Source organism: Vulpes lagopus, chromosome 9 (assembly GCF_018345385.1).
Source record: "Vulpes lagopus strain Blue_001 chromosome 9, ASM1834538v1, whole genome shotgun sequence".
Lineage (NCBI taxonomy): Eukaryota > Metazoa > Chordata > Mammalia > Carnivora > Canidae > Vulpes > Vulpes lagopus.
The window spans coordinates 19,857,480-19,870,605 of record NC_054832.1 but is presented as its reverse complement, the minus strand read 5'-3'; positions in this window follow the sequence as shown (position 1 = coordinate 19,870,605).

The window sequence follows — 13,126 nt, the reverse complement described above, 5'->3', positions numbered from 1 at the left end:
CTGACATCCAGTTTTGAGAGCTCAAAGATATATCAACAGCATTTATATCAATGTTAGAATCCTTGGTCCAGTTCTGTCAATGTAAGGAGTACAAGTCGTGGATCCTGGTGATTAGTGGAGTTGGCAGTGTCATCGCTTGACCAGTTCTGTTGCTTACTTTTGGGTGTGACCTGGCTATGTATCCATCCTCATTCTTATTTATTTTCTCAGTTTGGTTTCCCAAACTTCCTGCCAAATCTACAAATTAACACACATATTTTCAGTAAATTATGTTTCTGTTTAAAGTAACCAGGATCAGTTTCTGTTGCTTGCAACTTAGAACCCTGAAGAAACATCATTGCCCTATTAACCTTATGATTTAAAATGAATACATATTTCAGTGATGTCTGCTTCTCCCACTGAACTATAAGTTTGAAGGCTTGTACTTTGTCTGTATTATGAACCACTGATTTTCTGGTGCCTAGCACAGGTTTGTCACATAGTAGATACAAACTCAATTTGCTGAATGAAAAAAGTGAATATCTGCAAAGTACTGTGCCTAAACGATGGAGAGGGTAAGGGATAATAAGATGTACAAAGGAAAATCACAAACATGATCCTCAATAGAAAAGACATGTTTGTAATGAATTAATATGTGTGTGTGCACAGACACACATATATATACACATATACACATACATGTATATACATATACACCTATGAACTAATGAATGACCATCATGTAAGACAGAACATGAAAACTGTTGGAAAGATAGAAAAGTCAAAGGGAGAAGAACTGAAGGCATTGTGAAAGGGGTGGCTTTCAGGCAGGATCTTGAAGCATAGATCAGATTTTAATATTCACGGATCCCTGGGTGGCTCAGTGGTTTGGCACCTGCCTTTGGCCCAGGGCTGATCCTGAAGTCCCGGGATCGAGTCCCACATCAGGGTCCCCGCATGGAGCCTGTGTCTCCCTCTGCCTGTGTCTCTGCCTCTCTCTCTCTATGTCTATCATGAATAAATAAATAAAATCTTTAAAAAAATATTTTGATATTCAAAATTGGAAAAGGGAATATTCAATAAAGTCTGTACAACTGGAGGGATGAACAAGGCCACAGAGGTCAAAATGCATAGAATTATGAACAGTTCTCCATTTATTTAGAATGTAATGGGCAGCCATTAAGAGCTATTAGGGAGGGGTAAAAAGCTATTAGGGATGAAAATGACATGTCTAGGCTGCATTATGAAAAAGTCAAACTGACAGAATTATTTAAAATTTAACATAGAGTAGAAAGAATAGACCAAAAAAACTCAGATATTAGAAACTATTGGTATAATTCAAAGGAGAGGTAATAGAGCACTGTTCTAAGTAGTAAAAATGAGATATTATTATTATTATTATTATTATTAGACAGCTTATTAGCTATCAGAGAGGTAGGATTCCAAAGATTTGGAAGCTGGCTGATATGGGAAGCATTATAAAATAAAAGTTTTTAAAAAGTGAAAATAAAGCATAGATAATTGGGAAAATGGTAATACCAAGAGCAGAAGGAAGAAATCATGGGGAAAGGTGATGCTTTATAGAGAAAGATAAACTTGTAGGACATTCTGAACTTAAACTTACAGGTGCTTTGCAACAGGCAATTGAAAGTTGAGGTTTGGAGTTCAAGAGGGAACTCAGAATTCGAGATCTAGATTAGGAAGTGAAGCAGATGATGTCTGTGCTCTTCCCGGTCCCCTTAATTCCCTTTATATAATTTCTGTGTCATTCTCCCCACTTTGGTGTGGGTTCAAGCATCAGCCCCTGCGGTCCATTTTGGAAGACAACCATGAGTTACTGGAGGTGAACTACCTTCATGTGCAGATTGCTGGAAGAGTTTGAAGTTTAAGTGCTTTCTTCTCTTCTGTCCTTAGCCTTGACTTTCAGGTAAAGAAGTACGAAAGCCTCACCTTAAATTATGCAACACTGAGATGTAATTTACGTTCCAGTTGTTCCGCAGGATCAGGCTGACTTATCCCTGAGATCACACCCTTGCCTGGCTTCCTTTCCTTCCCTGTCCTGCTCTACTCCTTTTCCAGTCTCTCATAAGAGTACTTCTTTACTGAATCATTTGGACAGGAATCCATTTCTCAGGGTCTGCCTCTGGTGAGCCAGAGGGAAAACAGGAATGAAACCATAATGTAAGGTGTGGACTTGAAGTGACAATGATACGCCAATGTAGGTTCACTCTTGGTATAGAAATGTCCCATCCTAGTGACTGCTGTTGAAGATGAGGGAGGCTATGCATGCATTGAAACAGAAGGTACACAGGAAATTTTTGTACCTCTCTCAATTTTGTTGTAAACCAAAAACTGCTCTAAAACAATAAAGTCTTGGAAAACAAATTAAAAATTTTAAAGTGGGGATCCCTGGGTGGCGCAGTGGTTTAGCGCCTGCCTTTGGCCCAGGGCGCGATCCTGGAGACCCAGGATCGAATCCCACGTCGGGCTCCTGGTGCATGGAGCCTGCTTCTCCCTCTGCCTATGTCTCTGCCTCTCTCTCTCTCTCTCTGGGACTATCATAAATAAATAAAAATAAAAAAATAAAAATTTTAAAGTGTGTATTTTACCTTCATTTTTGAAAGGAATTTTTACTGTATATAGAACTTTAGGTTGGCAGTGGTTTTTTTTTTCTCTTTTAGTGACTTAAACATGTTTTACTCTTTTCTTATTTGCATTGTTTCCAATAAGTCTGTTGCCACTCTTATCTTTGTATCTCTATATATAATGTATCTTTTTTGGTGGTTACTTTGAAGATTTTTCTTTTTGTCATTGCTTTTAAGAAATTTCACTATGATGTGGTTTGGTATAGATTTCTTCATGTATCTAATTCCTGGAGTTCATTGAACTTATTAGATCTGTGGATATAATTTGGTAAAATTTGGAAATCTGTCACCCATTGTGTCTTCAGAATTTTTCTCTTTTCTCCTTTTGAGATCCTAATTACAAATATATTAAAACACTTGAGGTTTTCCCACTGATCACTATACTTCCTTTTTTTCCAGTCTTTTCCCTTCTCTGTGCTTCATTTTAGTTCCTGTTTCTATTTCTATGTCTTCAAGTTAAGTAATCTTTTCTTCGGCAGTATCTAATCTGCTATTAGTCCTCTACAGAGAAAAAAAAAAATCCTCTACAGAGCATTTTTCATTTCAGACATTAAATTTGTGTCCTTCTTATATATTTTATATTTGTTTCTACATGATGTGTTCAATCTTTATGTTTTGAACATATGGTATATATTTATATTAACTGTCTTAATATCCTTTCTACTACTATGGTCAATCACCTGTACTATTTCTGGATTTGTTTATGGTGGTTGATATTATCTTCATTATGTTTCATATTTTCTGATTCTTTGCATGCTGGGTAGTTTTAATTGGATGTCAGATATGGTGGATCTTTTCTTCTTGGGTGACAGACATTTTTGTATTCCTCAATATTATTAAGGATTATTCTGTGATTCAACTGAGTTATCTAGAAACAGTTTGAGCATTTCGGGGCTTTTCAGAAAGCTTTGTAAGACAGGACCAGAGCAGCCTTTCATCTAAGGCTGACTATGTCTCAATTCTGAGACAATACTTTTCTGAGTACTCTAGTGCTCTATTAATTAGAAAAATTTTCATTTTAAGTAGTGGAGACAAAAACTGTTCCTGGCCACGTATGAACTCCTGGGATTGTTCCTCTGCTCCTTTGGAATGTTTTTTCCTTGGCCTCAGACAAGTCACTTATCTTCGTGTGCTGATTAGCACTCATCTGAAGATTTAAGGGGGACCTTTGCTGACCTCTCAAGCTTTCTCTGCGTGAAGCTCTTTCCTCTCTAGTATTCTGTGAGCTCTAATTCCTCTGGTCCCCTCAAATCCAGCTTCACCATCTCAACCCCTGGCCTCCACTAGGGTTCTCCTTCCTCACTCTAGAAACGCCAAGGTGAGAAAATAATAGTTTTCTCCCCCTATTCCTAATGGATTATTACCTTGCATCGTCTGATGTGCAATGTCTAAAAACCAGTGTTTCACATGTTTTGTCTGGAATTTGTTTCAACTGGGAAGATAAATCTAGTTTTCTATTTTGGGCAGAAGTCACATGTTGCTGTTTTTGATGATAAGAGAAATTTGTATATGTTCACAGAGGGGAAAGGGTTGAGTGTAAAGTGAATATTGGAATTGAAGAGAGAGAAGTAAAAAATAATGAATGAATTTCCTAAAGGAAGTACAAAGGAGAAATAATAAGAAGCTGGGATGGGTCTTCACTTTGGATATGGCGGCGGGGGGGGGGGGGGGTAAGGACAGGAAGAAAGGAGGTGAGTAATAGTGATAAGGTAGAGAAATTTAGATGCAGAGTTCATTTGGTCAGCTAATATTATGTGAGTCCTACTATGTAATGTGAATAAATCTCAGCTACTTTCTGCAATGTGGGCCAAGGGATGAAGGAGGACAGTGAAGTGTGATTCCTAGCACAGGTCTCCCTGAAATCACTCTTCTTCCAAATTCTTATCCCTGAGCTTTCCATGTTCTTGATAAATGTGAGGGTTTCATAAATTATCCAATGGCTTCTTAATCAACTTACTTTAAAACTTCTGGTGGTATGATTTTTTTTTCTGGTGGTATGATTTACAGTTCACACTGGCATCTGGTATTTAACATCTCTTTGTGCCTCCACTGATCTTTTCAACTTAATATCCCATTACACAACACTACCTAAGGATACGAGACAAGTGAAAATACAATTTTAATTTAGGGAAGTAAGTGTTCTGTTCTCTAAATGTTCTTCACACAGGTTGTGGAAACACAATGGGTTGGCAGGGGCTCTCTATAATCTTCAACAGTCAGAGATATGCTGCCATAAAGAATTGCCCTTATGACCCAAAGGAATTATCCACAAAATAGATATGGGGTACAGGAGTGGCGAGAAGAAAAGATGTTCCATTAGGGGTAGGAGAATGTGTAAAGGTCTGGAAACAGGAGAATTATTGGAACTGCAGAGGGATTAGTAGAACAGGTGAGGGTCAAAGAGCTTACGAGAAGCTATATCCCACAAATACCCTGAATGCATTCTAGGGTGTTTGTTTGTAATTGATCCTGAAAACAATAGGGAATCCTAGAGGAGTTTTAAGCAGAGGCGTGACTGCAATCAATTTTGTGGTTAGAAATCATTCTGATGGCAATGTAGAGAGCACAAAGGAAGGAACAAGACAGAGTATTCGTTGTGACAGGGGATAATATCCTGAGACAGAAGAACAGTGGGGATGGAGAGAGGTGAGACATCTGAGAGAATAAGGTGCTTGAATTGCCAAACCTTATAAATGATTAAATATGTGACATGAGAGGAGCTACCAGAGGAAACACCCAGATGTTTGTCTTGGATAACTGGACTGACAGCCTTGTTTTCAATGAAACAAGCATTACTGGTTAGATGTCCTAAAACTCCTTGTAGAGTAAGCGAAAGCAGGTATGATTGGAATGGTTTAGATTTGCTTTATTCGTTGAATATATTGTCTACTATGCCAGGCTTAAAGACAGGGAAAGGGAAAGAAGCTTTGGGATAAAAAGCAAGACAAGTGGGGGGAGGGGCAAGATGGCGGAGGAGTAGGGTCCCCAGGTCACCTGTCCTCAACAAATTACCTAGAAAACCATCCAATCATCCTGAAAACCTACGAATTCGGCCTGAGATTTAAAGAGAGACCAGCTGGAACGCTACAGTGAGAAGAGTTCGCGCTTCTATCAAGGTAGGAAGACGGGGAAAAAGAAATAAAGGAACAAAAGGCCTCCAAGGGGGAGGGGCCCCGCGAGGAGCTGGGCTGAGGCCGGGGCGAGTGTCCCCAGGACAGGAGAGCCCCGTCCCGGAGGAGCAGGAGCTGCACCGACCTTCCCCGCGGAAAGGGGCTCCCGGGGAATTGGAGCAGGATCCCCAGAAAGGCGGGGACGCCCTCGGGCTCCCTGGGACAGTAACAGAGGAACTGCGCCCCGGGAGAGTGCGCCGAGCTCCCTAAGGGCTGCAGCGCTCGGCGGGACCCGGAGCAGCTCGGAGGGGCTCGGGCGGCGGCTCCGCGGAGGGGGCTGCGCGGCTCCGGGAACAGCTCAGCGGCGGCGGCTCGGGCGGAGGAAGAAGCTCCGCGCGGAGGGGGCTGCGCGGCTCCGGGAACAGCTCGGAGGGCCTCGGGCGGCGGCTCCGCGGAGGGGGCTGCGCGGCTCCGGGAACAGCTCAGCGGCGGCGGCTCGCGCAGAGGAAGAAGCTCCTCGCGGAGGGGGCTGCGCGGCTCCGGGAACAGCTCGGAGGGGCTCGGGCGGCGGCTCCGCGGAGGGGGCTGCGCGGCTCCGGGAACAGCTCAGCGGCGGCGGCTCGCGCAGAGGAAGAAGCTCCGCGCGGAGGGGGCTGCGCGGCTCCGGGAACAGCTCGGAGAGGCTCGGGCGGCGGCTCCGCGGAGGGGGCTGCACCGCCGGGAGCGCGAATCCAACAGCACAGGCCCCGGAGCACAGGGCGCCGGGACACAGCCCAGGATCCGGCCTCCCCCGGGACAGGCAGAGGCCGGGAGGGCCCAGGACAGCAAGGACGCTCCTGCCTGGAACTGAGCAGATCAGCGGCCCCGCCCCGGAGCCCCCAGGCCCTGCAGAAGGAGAGCCCCGGAGCTACTGCGGGGGCTGGATCCAGGGTCCCAGAGCTGCCCCCGCCACTGTGGCTTCCTCCCGGGGCCTCACGGGGTGAACAACCCCCACCGAGCCCTGCACCAGGCAGGGGCAGAGCAGCTCCCCCAAGTGCTAACACCTGAGAATCAGCACAGCAGGCCCCTCCCCCAGAAGACCGGCGAGACGGACCAGTTCCAAGGGAAATCAAGGGACTTAAACTACACAGAATCGGAAGATACTCCCCCGTGGTTTTTTTTGTTTTTTGTTTTTTTGTTTTGTGCTTTTTTTTTCTCTCTCTTTCTTCTTGATTTCTGATTGCTTCCCCCACCCCCCCTTTTTTCTTTTTTCTCCTTTCTTTCTTTTTCTTTCTTTTTCTTCTCTTTTTCCCCTATTTTTTTCTTCTTTCTCTTTTTTCTTTTTCTCTTTTCTTTCCTTCTCTCTCTTTTTCTCCTTTTCCCAATACAACTTGTTTTTGGCCACTCTGCACTGAGCAAAATGACTAGAAGGAAAACCCCTCAAAAAAAAGAATCAGAAACAGCCCACTCTCCCACAGAGTTACAAAATATGGATTACAATTCAATGTCAGAAAGCCAATTCAGAAGCACTATTTTACAGCTACTGGTGGCTCTAGAAAAAACCATAAAGGACTCAAGAGACTTCATGACTGCAGAATTTAGATCCAATCAGGCAGAAATTAAAAATCAATTAAATGAGATGCAATCCAAGCTAGAAGTCCTAACGACGAGGCTTGACGAGGTGGAAGAACGAGTGAGTGACATAGAAGACAAGTTGATGGCAAAGAGGGAAACTGAGGAAAAAAGAGACAGGCAATTAAAAGACCATGAGGATAGATTAAGGGAAATAAATGATAGCCTGAGGAAGAAAAACCTACGTTTAATTGGGGTTCCTGAGGGCACGGAAAGGGACAGAGGGCCAGAATATGTATTTGAACAAATCCTAGCTGAAAACTTTCCGAATCTGGGAAGGGAAACAGGCATTCAGATCCAGGAAATAGAGAGATCCCCCCCTAAAATCAACAAAAACCGTTCAACACCTCGACATTTAATAGTGAAGCTTGCAAATTCCAAAGATAAGGAGAAGATCCTTAAAGCAGCAAGAGAAAAAAAGTCCCTGACTTTTATGGGGAGGAATATTAGGGTAACAGCAGACCTCTCCACAGAGACCTGGCAGGCCAGAAAGGGCTGGCAGGATATATTCAGGGTCCTAAATGAAAAGAACATGCAACCAAGAATACTTTACCCAGCAAGGCTTTCATTCAAAATGGAAGGAGAGATAAAGAGCTTCCAAGACAGGCAGGAACTGAAAGAATATGTAACCTCCAAACCAGCTCTGCAAGAAATTTTAAGGGGGACTCTTAAAATTCCCCTTTAAGAAGAAGTTCAGTGGAACAATCCACAAAAACAAGGACTGAATAGATATGATGACACTAAACTCATATCTATCAATAGTAACTCTGAATGTGAACGGGCTTAATGACCCCATCAAAAGGCGCAGGGTTTCAGACTGGATAAAAAAGCAGGACCCATCTATTTGCTGTCTACAAGAGACTCATTTTAGACAGAAGGACACCTACAACCTGAAAATAAAAGGTTGGAGAACCATTTACCATTCAAATGGTCCTCAAAAGAAAGCAGGGGTTGCCATCCTTATATCAGATAAATTAAAATTTACCCCGAAGACTATAGTGAGAGATGAAGAGGGACACTATCTCATACTCAAAGGATCTATCCAACAAGAGGACTTAACAATCCTCAATATATATGCCCCGAATGTGGGAGCTGCCAAATATTTAAACCAATTAATAACCAAACTGAAGAAATACTTTGATAATAATACACTTATACTTGGTGACTTCAATCTAGCTCTCTCTATACTAGATAGGTCTTCTAAGCACAACATCTCCAAAGAAACGAGAGCTTTAAATGATACACTGGACCAGATGGATTTCACAGATATCTACAGAACTTTACATCCAAACTCAACTGAATACACATTCTTCTCAAGTGCACATGGAACTTTCTCCAGAATAGACCACATACTGGGTCACAAATCGGGTCTGAACCGATACCAAAAGATCGGGATAGTCCCCTGTATATTCTCAGACCATAATGCCTTGAAATTAGAACTTAATCACAACAAGAAATATGGAAGGACCACAAACACGTGGAGGTTAAGGACCATCCTGCTAAAAGATGAAAAGGTCAACCAGGAAATTAAGGAAGAATTAAAAAGATTCATGGAAACTAATGAAAATGAAGATACAACCGTTCAAAATCTTTGGGATGCAGCAAAAGCAGTCCTGAGGGGGAAATACATCGCAATACAAGCATCCATTCAAAAACTGGAAAGATCTCAAATTCAAAAGCTCACCTTACACATAAAGGAACTAGAGAAAAAGCAACAAATAGACCCCACCCCCAGCAGAAGAAGAGAGTTAATTAAAATTCGAGCAGAACTCAATGATATCGAGACCAAAAGAACTGTGGAACAGATCAACAGAACCAGGAGTTGGTTCTTTGAAAGAATTAATAAGATAGATAAACCATTAGCCAACCTTATTAAAAAGAAGAGAGAGAAGACTCAAATTAATAAAATCATGAATGAGAAAGGGGACATCACTACCAACACCAAGGAAATACAAACGATTTTAAAAACATATTATGAACAGCTGTACGCCAATAAATTAGGAAATCTAGAAGAAATGGACGCATTCCTGGAAAGCCACAAACTACCAAAACTGGAGCAGGAAGAAATAGAAAACCTGAACAGGCCAATAACCAGGGAGGAAATTGAAGCAGTCATCAAAAACCTCCCAAGACACAAGAGTCCAGGGCCAGATGGCTTCCCAGGGGAATTCTATCAAACGTTTAAAGAAGAAATCATACCTATTCTACTAAAGCTGTTTGGAAAGATAGAAAGAGATGGAGTACTTCCAAATTCGTTCTATGAGGCCAGCATCACCTTAATTCCAAAACCAGACAAAGACCCCACCAAAAAGGAGAATTACAGACCAATATCCCTGATGAACATGGATGCAAAAATTCTCAACAAGATACTAGCCAATAGGATCCAACAACACATTAAGAAAATTATTCACCATGACCAAGTAGGATTTATCCCTGGGACACAAGGCTGGTTCAACACTCGTAAAACCATCAATGTGATTCATCATATCAGCAAGAGAAAAACCAAGAACCATATGATACTCTCATTAGATGCAGAGAAAGCATTTGACAAAATACAGCATCCATTCCTGATCAAAACCCTTCAGAGTGTTGGGATAGAGGGAACTTTCCTCGACATCTTAAAAGCCATCTACGAAAAGCCCACAGCAAATATCATTCTCAATGGGGAAGCACTGGGAGCCTTTCCCCTAAGATCAGGAACAAGACAGGGATGTCCACTCTCACCACTGCTGTTCAACATAGTTCTGGAAGTCCTCGCCTCAGCAATCAGACAACAAAAAGACATTAAAGGCATTCAAATTGGCAAAGAAGAAGTCAAACTCTCCCTCTTCGCCGATGACATGATACTCTACATAGAAAACCCGAAAGCCTCCACCCCCAGATTGCTAGAACTCATACAGCAATTTGGTAGCGTGGCAGGATACAAAATCAATGCCCAGAAATCAATGGCATTTCTATACACTAACAATGAGACTGAAGAAAGAGAAATTAAGGAGTCAATCCCATTTACAATTGCACCCAAAAGCATAAGATACCTAGGAATAAACCTAACCAAAGAGGTAAAAGATCTATACCCTAAAAACTATAGAACACTTCTGAAAGAAATTGAGGAAGACACAAAGAGATGGAAAAATATTCCATGCTCATGGATTGGCAGAATTAATATTGTAAAAATGTCAATGTTACCCAGGGCAATTTATACGTTTAATGCAATCCCTATCAAAATACCATGGACTTTCTTCAGAGAGTTAGAACAAATTATTTTAAGATTTGTGTGGAATCAGAAAAGACCCCGAATAGCCAGGGGAATTTTAAAAAAGAAAACCTTAGCTGGGGGCATCACAATGCCAGATTTCAGGTTGTATTACAAAGCTGTGGTCATCAAGACAGTGTGGTACTGGCACAAAAACAGACACATAGATCAATGGAACAGAATAGAGAACCCAGAAGTGGACCCTGAAATGTACGGCCATCTAATATTCGATAAAGGAGGAAAGACTATCCATTGGAAGAAAGACAGTCTCTTCAATAAATGGTGCTGGGAAAATTGGACATCCACATGCAGAAGAATGAAACTGGACCACTCTCTTTCACCATACACAAAGATAAACTCAAAATGGATCAGAGATCTAAATGTGAGACAAGATTCCATCAAAATCCTAGAGGAGAACACAGGCAACACCCTTTTTGAACTTGGCCACAGTAACTTCTTGCAAGATACATCCACGAAGGCAAAAGAAACAAAAGCAAAAATGAACTATTGGGACTTCATCAAGATAAGAAGCTTTTGCACAGCAAAGGATACAGTCAACAAAACTAAAAGACAACCTACAGAATGGGAGAAGATATTTGCAAATGACATATCAGATAAAGGGCTAGTTTCCAAAATCTATAAAGAACTTATTAAACTCAACACCAAAGAAACAAACAATCCAATCATGAAATGGGCAAAAGACATGAAGAGAAATCTCACAGAGGAAGACATGGACATGGCCAACATGCACATGAGAAAATGCTCTGCATCACTTGCCATCAGGGAAATACAAATCAAAACCACAATGAGATACCACCTCACACCAGTGAGAATGGGGAAAATTAACAAGGCAGGAAACAACAAATGTTGGAGAGGATGCGGAGAAAAGGGAACCCTCTTACACTGTTGGTGGGAATGTGAACTGGTGCAGCCACTCTGGAAAACTGTGTGGAGGTTCCTCAAAGAGTTAAAAATAGACCTGCCCTACGACCCAGCAATTGCACTGTTGGGGATTTACCCCAAAGATCCAGATGCAATGAAACGTCGGGACACCTGCACCCCGATGTTTCTAGCAGCAATGGCCACAATAGCCAAACTGTGGAAGGAGCCTCGGTGTCCATCGAAAGATGAATGGATAAAGAAGATGTGGTTTATGTATACAATGGAATATTACTCAGCAATTAGAAACGACAAATACCCACCATTTGCTTCAACGTGGATGGAACTGGAGGGTATTATGCTGAGTGAAATAAGTCAATCGGAGAAGGACAAACAGTGTATGTTCTCATTCATTTGGGGAATATGAATAATGGTGAAAGGGAATATAAAGGAAGGGAAAAGAAATGTTGGGAAATATCAGGAAGGGAGACAGAACATGAAGACTCCTAACTCGGGGAAACGAACTAGGGGTGGTGGAAGGGGAGGAGGGCGGGTGTTGGAGGGGAATGGGTGACGGGCACTGAGGTGGACGCTTGACGGGATGAGCACTGGGTGTTTTTCTGTATGTTGGTAAATTAAACACCAATAAAAGTTAATTAAAAAAATAAATAAATAAATAAATAAAAATTAAAAAAAAAAAAAAATAAGCAAGACAAGTAGTGGAGAAGGGTGGTGACAGAAAGTGACAACCTCAGGAATCTTTAAGGACAAGCCAAGGTTAGATATCATGAAATAGTAATGGAAACAAAATCTTGGTTATGACCCTCTTTCAGCAACTGTAAGCACTGTGACAGTAGAATCAGAGAAAACAGATAGAGATGGTGGGTTGAACCCAAGCTGCAGAATATGAGGTCAGTGTGGATAAATTTAAAGTACAAGATGGGAGGCAATATCTGGGACTAATATAAGCATCTCTAAAATTCCTTCCCATGAGCACAGAATGGACGGGGAAGCCACATGGGGCCAATGAGAGCATAAAGAGAGAGTGAAAGGCTGGAGGCCAATGGAATGAGAATGAAGGAGAATTTGATGAATAGGAAATAGCCATCAGGGATCCCTGGGTGGCGCAGCGGTTTGGCGCCTGCCTTTGGCCCAGGGCGCGATCCTGGAGACCCGGGATCGAATCCCACGTTGGGCTCCCGGTGCATGGAGCCTGCTTCTTCCTCTGCCTGTGTCTCTGCCTCTCTCTCTATCTCTCTGTGTGGCTATCATAAATAAATAAAAAAATTTTAAAAAAAAAAGGAAATAGCCATCAGAGAGAATGTTAGCATTCACAGGAATGGCAGTAATGAAATTCTAGTAAGGTGGGTCAAGATGTGATTTCACCTCATTGAAGGTAGCAGGTGATAGTGAGGCAAGATTGTTGAAAGTATCATGAATGTGAATAATGGCATTCCAAAAAAAAGAGTGTCCACAGGAAGTCTATGAACAAGGTAAAAGTCATGCTGGAAGTCAGTAACAGAAGCAGAATGGGGAAAAAGCAGAAAAGTGAAACTGTGAAGAGTTCGTAGTCAATTGTGTACAGGAAAGGACACAGTGGTGGGGTGAGGGGGGCGGGGATGAGTCTTTCCTTCCTTGGAGTCCAGAGG